The sequence below is a fragment of the Lissotriton vulgaris genome, chromosome 1_1, assembly GCF_964263255.1.
Source record: "Lissotriton vulgaris chromosome 1_1, aLisVul1.2, whole genome shotgun sequence".
Classification (NCBI taxonomy): Eukaryota; Metazoa; Chordata; class Amphibia; order Caudata; family Salamandridae; genus Lissotriton; species Lissotriton vulgaris.
Window position 1 is genome coordinate 1,278,229,464 of NC_141685.1, and position 7,753 is coordinate 1,278,237,216.

A 7,753-nucleotide genomic window follows, 5' to 3' on the forward strand; every position below is an offset into this window, starting at 1 on the left:
GGCTGCAGTAGAACACAAAGGAATCAACTGACAGTCTCTGTCCTTGTTGGATGCACATGTTTTACTGAGAATGTCAGACTTCATTCTCACATGACTGAGAAAGATAATGTGAATTTACAGAAAATAGGCTTTCAGTTTAGCTTATAGATCCCCTTCCAAACCACTGTGGGAAAATCATGAGATATTAGTTTTCTTTCAAACATGATTCATGATATCACAGCAGAAGGCTTTTTCACATGGTAAAATCACCTTAGAACACACCACAATTCCTAAAATGAGTATGGTACCATCAACAAATGATTTATAATGTAACTAAAGTCCTAAAACCCTCTATTAACTACAATGCTTTTTAATGAGGTGCTATCACGTATATTGGTCCCAAGATGGCTGCCAACACTTCTTGGATGAAGTGTTGACAGCCAATCAGATCAGATGTGTGGTTAGGCTCCGCCCAGATATATATATATTTTTGAACCTAAATTACTCAAAATTAACTGAAGCACATATCTTGAGACATAGCAAAGGCACATTGGGCTACCAGTCCCTACAATTTTGCCAAGTTTTGTGGAAATCCATTCAGCCGTTCGGGCTAAAAGTGAGTCCAACCGCCCTATGGAAATTAACATGGGGAAAACACGTTTTGGGAACCCCCCTTTTATCTCAGCCCCCGCTTGAAGAATCCCCCCCCCAAACTTTCAGGGAAGGAGCGGAGCGCAGCAAGGCAAATTTAAGGAAAATTACAGGCAGATTCCTCAACCGGCGCCAAAGTTATTCCCAATAGAATGTTGCAGATTTCCTATAGAAAACAATCCTAACTATAACTACCTACTGGCGACCGCCAGTAGGTAATTTATGTGTGTATATATATATACAGACAAAGGTGGCAATGTTGTGATCTGGCCACAGAAAGACTATCTCGCCGAAGCCATGCTACAATTAAATAATGGAACTTGCTATATGAAAACTAATATGAAATCATATATTGAGTCAAAAGAGATCCTCAAAAAACTTCTGTTTAAATGGAAGAGGGAAAACATGCTTTCCAAACAGGAATTTGATTTCCTTAATGTTGAAAACCCAGTACTGCCCAAACTATATTTATTGCCCAAGGTGCATAAAATGGTGAGTCCTACCCCTGGGAGGCCAATTATTTCTGCTATCTCCAGTGTGGCTGAACATATTGGGGAATACATTGACTATTTCCTTCAAAATCTAGTGCAAGCATTGCCATCTTATATTAAGGATACTGGCCATTTCTTAAACAAGATCAAAAATGTTCTTTGGAGTGATGATCTATTATTGATCACCCTAGATATAGAATCACTCTATACTAGCATCAACCATCATGCTGGATTAAGAGCACTTGAATATTTTTTGGGAACCAGATCCATCAACTGCTACAAACACAATAAGATGTAGACAGAACTGACAAACTGGTGTTTGCATCATAACTATTTTATGTTTGGCAAGGAAATATACTTACAACAAAGAGGAGTGGCCATGGGTGCCTGCTTCTCCCCCAGCTACGCGTGTTTACACGTGGGCTGGTGGGAGGAGCAGGTACTCAATGTCACCTATAGTGACATTATGGTTAACAATGTATTGCACTGGATGCGTTTCATCGATGATGTTTTTGTAATTTGGAGGGGGGACCAGATAAGTGCAGAAAATGTTATACAATCAATCAATGTCAATAATGAGAATCTGCATTTCACATCACATATTAACAAATTGGAGGCAGATTTTCTTGATGTTAAGATTTTTGTGAAAAATTCCAAGTTATGCACCAAACTGCACCGCAAGAGTACTGCTGGAAACAGCACACTCCATGCCAGCAGTTCCCACCCCCGTCACATCATTGATAATATCCCCTTTGGGGAGCTATTGAGACTTAAACGTATTTGCAGCACCGATGAGGACTATGAACTCTGTGCTGCTGAAGCCCTCAATAGATTCAGAGAGAGGGGATATAAGGAATCTGTTTTGAAGCAATCCGTTGCTAAAGCCAAGAGCAGACCCAGGGAGTCTCTTCTATCTAGCTCAGATTCTAGCTCTGAGGTAACCACAGAATCAAGTAGCAGTCCCACCAGATTGATTCTGACTTTCAATAGACAGGAACGCAAAATACGGTCTATCATTAACCAAAGATGGCCAGCCTTAAAAACTGATTTGGTGCTGGCCCCTAGAATAGCAGATAGACCTAACATTACCTATAGGAAAGGCTTGAGCATGAGAACCCAACTTAGCCGAGATTTTCCAGAATTGATCAAACAAGATAATTGGATGGCCAGGCCTGGCTTTACTCGTTGTTCTAGTTGTAGAGCATGTAAATTCGGGGTTAATACTACCAAATACTCCACACCCTTCAAACCCGATCTTGTGGAAATTAGGGGGAAACATAACTGCAAAACTGAATTTGCAGTTTATGTTCTGACATGCACCTGTGGCCTAAGATATGTGGGCAGTACCGGCAAACAGGTGCATGTCAGAATTCTACAACATCTGTGAGCCATCGTGAACAACGACAGCACATATCCTGTGGCCCGTCATTTCAAAGCCATCCATCAGAATAATCTTGAATGCTTAACATACTTTGTCATAGCCTCCGTACCCAAACCCATCAGGGGGGGAGACAGGGATCTCATGCTTAGGAGATTGGAATCTCAGTTCATCCTAGAATTGGACATTTTGGCACATATGTTTGATAGTGGTAAGGAGTTTTTCTCCCATCGACTATCTACATTGAAAGATAGAAAAAAAGAAAACAAAACTTTCTTTATTTTTCCCTTTATTTTCCCTTTTTTTGGGGGCACACACAATTCTAAAACCTACAAAGCACTTTTATTCGGACACAGACAAAGGGGGCATGATAATAGGCAGTCATCAAACTCTTTCGTACTGTACGATCCATTCCAATGACCATATAAAAATAAATCATAATCATAATGAATACACTAAGCATTTATGCTGATATCATATTGGATAAGTTTCTTATCTAATAAATCTGAGACAGTACATTGTCATATATTTATATCAGGTTCTAGTTAATCAATATAAATATCTTTTTGTACATAGTGTGCTGTTTATTTATTAGTGACCAATTATTATCACTACAAATTGCGATATTTGCACATTGTGTCAGTTACATGTTTTTTATAAAAATGTATATATATTTTTATAAATTACAATATATTTATTTTTTTAATTATAAAATAAATTGTATTATTATTGTGATTTTAACAACGCATTTATGCTGTTATCATAACTATGCAATTATTTTTTATGGCACTGGCTCAGAGGAAAGACTGCTTTAGCCTAAGTTATGTAGTGTGTCTTCTTTGTTCATTGACACGTGGTTGTGAAAAAAATGCCCGGGAAAAACTATTTGTATTTAAGCCATTGTGAGTTTACTGACGAATGATCTGTGAACAAGGGCGGACGCCCGAAACGCGTAAGATCTGGTGGCTTGAACGCTGAATAAATTGTTTTAGCCCATGACGAACGTTGGAGTGGCGTGGTTTCTTTCCAACATTGCTGTGGCGGCGGCTGCGATAATTTGGTGAAAGAGCCTCACTTTGTGCATATATATATATATATATATATATATATATATATATATATATATATATATATATATATATATATATATGTATATATATACTCTGAAAACCCCAAAGGTTAAAGTGACATTGTATTTGGGTTTGATGAATAGATCTGTTTTGTTTAAAAAAAACAACTAGAAATTCACTGAAAAAACTTAAGGTTATAGTTAGGTGAATTTCTCAATGACAACATTAGAGTTTGGAACTAAAAAAGCCCCACAGAAATTCACCAGTTACAGTTAGCAAGATGAACTATAACTTGTGCCCTGCCATGCACTCCTTATGACCTTACATATGACATGTTCTATGATATCATTTATGACATCACTGATGACATCCATGCCCTGCAGCCATTCCCCCTTCACAGTTCTTCACACTCTGTGCACAGCCTTCGGCCATAGTGCCTGGCAATGGGAACCCCATTCCTCAAGGCCGTTTTTTTTTAATTAACTGGAAGGGGGTCGCATGACCCCCCTCATCAAAGCTTGTTAAGCCCTAGGTCCCCCCTGAGTCGGTATTGGCCCCGGGGACACCACCCCCAGGGCAGCAAAATATTTAAATGAAGGTGATGGGGTCATATAGACCCCTTCTCTGGGCCGATTTCAGCCCTGGGGACCACATCCCTAGGGGCTCAGCATAATTTGTAGGTGGAGGGGGCATACAGTTCGCCTCCCGGGATGATTTCAGTCTTGGGGACCCCATCCAATGGGGCCTGGTATCATTATTTGGGGAAGGGGTGCACACAACCCCCCCTGCCCAGGCCGATTGCAGGCCCAGGGACCCCATCTCTTAAGAACTTTATCCCCAGGGATCAGTGAAATAATCATGGAAGGGAGGTCACATGGCCCTCCTCTCACCCCTGAGTTCTGGTTCAATAAAAGGTTGGGTGCCTTTGGGCCTCCCCAGGGCACCCACCATAGTGTCATTTGGGGCAGTGGTGGAAGCCTCAAAGTGCCCGCAAACCCCATTCGGGTCCCAGTATAAAGGCGGAGCTGACATTGCTCCCAACTGCAGGGTGTCAAGGCCCGCTCCGCAGGATACGATCGATGAACAAAGGGGTCCACCTCCCGATGTTACCAACACCCTGTATAGAAACACAGGGGGTTCGAACCATCAGGCGAGGGATAAATAATGAAAATAGACCGGGGAAGGGTAAGGGTCAGCAGGGACAAGGGATCTGAAATGACAAAGCATAGGAATTATAACACCAATCTACTTGCAATTCTACTCTCAATAAGTCTCGCTAGAACTATAATACCTTATGAGGCTGTACACATTCCTCCAACCACAATAAGACAGATTTAGTCCAGCTTCCTGCAATGAAACACGTTTGTTATCAACTTAGTCACAAATCAGTACACCCCCAAACTAACTCAGAAAAGCCCCTACCAGTACACACCATATCATGTGGCGATGGACTTTCTCATGACCCAATATTAACTGTGATTTTCTCTACTCAAACCATTTGTAGAGTTCACTTCCCCAGTAGTTCAGAAACCATAAAAAGAGTTGAAGAGAGGAAACTCTGTATGCACTCAAATTAGGCAACATCCATTTTACTGTAAATACAAGGAAGGATAATCCACTAAAGACGGAGAACAACAGGTTTGTGTCCACCTTTCTCCTATCTTCATGAATAATTAACGGTAACGTGTGGTTGCAACCACCACCATGCTCCGCTAATTTCTATGCTGTACCAATAATCCCACAACACCGGTGGTAGGTAGTTGAGACCACCACTCTACCCCGGTGATATTATATTGATATATCGCACCCGGTAAACTTTATGGATTTCCACAACACTCCGCTTCAATTCAGCTTATGGACAAATGTCAAATATTGAAAACAAACTGCACGGCAACTAGCAGCATGCGCCGCTCAGTTCCGCGGAACAGGTTTTAGATTTTTGCTGTCCCCCAAACCGGCACGCATCAGCCGATGTGTATCCTCCAGTTCAAACACGGGAAAAATCTATCAAAAGAGCACACAAGCTGAACGTCTCCCAGCGGCTCATGTGCACAACACAGTACCTCAAATAGAACGGGTGATGATGATTCCGTATATTTCCAGCCGCATACAGCGACCCGACGCCACAGCAGCCAGGACTCTCTCCAAACAAACAGGCAAAACAAACAAAGGGCTCAAAATTACGTGCAACTTCCTTCCTGTCTCCACGACCTTATTCTTCCTGAAACAGAGGCTCATGGGAATTGTAGTTTTTTACAGGTTAGGTAGGCGCGGTGAAGCAGGAACCTGACAGAATGCCCTTCCTCCGAGCGCCTCCTAGGCCCAGGTTTAGCAGGGAACCTCCGATGAAACGACCTGACAGCGACAGGAGCATGCACATTCTGGTGCGGCTCCCGGGAGTCGTCCTCAGGAGTGTAGCCCTTCCAGGCCACCAAATACCACAGTGCGCCTCTGCGTCTTTTTGAGTCCTTTATGCAACGAACCACATACTCCAACCCACCATCACACTGCACCGGTGGAGATGCCTTCCGCCGAGCAGACAACGCTGGTTTCAACAAGCTACAGTGAAACACAGGGTGGATACGAAGAGTAGCCGGAAGCTTCAATTTATACGCCACAGGGTTGATCTGTTTCAAAACAACATATGGACCGATGTATCTAGGGTGAAACACCGAACGAAGTTTAAAACGGATGTTCTTTGTGGACAACCATACTCTGTCCCCCACCTGGAAAATCGGACCATCCCCACGATGCTTGTCTGCCCATTTCTTGTAGACTGCCTTGGCCTGGACCAAATGCTTAGATACCTTCCTCTGAACCGCGTGCAAATGCCGGACCTGACTCAATACCGAGGGTTGATTACCCACGATTCCAGGAATGGAAATAGGCAATGCTCGAGCATCAAATCCATAATTGGCAAAAAAGGGGGACAGCCCCAACGAGCTATGCCAGGCATTATTATAGGCAAATTCAGCTAGCCATAACAAGGACACCCAGGAGTCACGGGCTTCCGCAGCATAACAACGTAGGTATTGTTTCAAAGTTTGGTTGAGCTGTTCAGTTTGACCATCCGTCTGGGGATGAAAACTGGTTGACAATGTGTCCTTGATATGTAACGCCAAACACCATGATTTCCAAAAGCTGGCAATGAATTGAGGACCCCTGTCAGATATTATGACTTCCCGTATTCCATGGTAACGGAAAACATTAGACAAGAGCAGCTGTGCAGTCTGACCAGCTATGGGGAGATTTCTACATGGTATGAAATGACCCATTTTCGTGAGGCTATCCACCACAACTAGCACTGCTGTGTGTCCATGATCAGAAGGCAACCCTGTAATAAAATCCAGGCTGATGCTTTGCCCTGGCTTCTTTGGTGTAGGCAAGGGCATAAGTTTCCCCTTGCTCTGACACTGTAAGGTTTTAGCACGAGCACACACATCGCACTGTCCCACCCACAAAGTCACATCTCTGGACAGTGAGTCCCACCAAAACTGTCTCTGTATTAAAAGCACTGTTTTCTTTATGCCTTGATGACCTGACATTGGTGAAGAGTGACACCACTCAAAGGCCCTTTTCCGGCTTTCCATAGAAGGCAAAAACAGTTTGTTCAGTACAAAAGGAAGACCATGTTTAAGAGAACTACCAATTTCTTTGCTACTCCAAAGTTTCCATGCAGTCTCAGTTTTTTGTCCTTTGATTGTCTCAAGGAACGCATCTGCGTTAAGCACACATATCACCTTGTTTGGTCCAATGATGGCCTCCATTGGAGGATCAGACTGTACCAACACGTGTCACCCAAACGAGATAAAGTGTCAGCCTTTCTGTTTTCAGTGCCTGGACGGAAGGTGATGATAAAGTTGTATTCAGCAAAAAACAATATCCACCTCATTTGCCTTTGAGACAGATGTCTGGCTGTTCTCATATATTGCAAAAGTTGCGGTGGTCTGAATACACGGTCACAGGATATGAGGCCCCCCAAAGATACTGCCTCCATTCTTGGAAGGCCTTTTTTATAGCGAGTAGTTCTTTTTCCGCTATCGTATAGTTCTTTTCCGCCTGACTCAGTTTTTTTGAAAGATATGCCACCGGATGTAGTTGACCTGTTTGTGGATTCCTTTGAGACAAGATAGCCCCTACAGCCTCATCCGAAGCGTCAGCCTCCACAGTATATGGCAGATCAG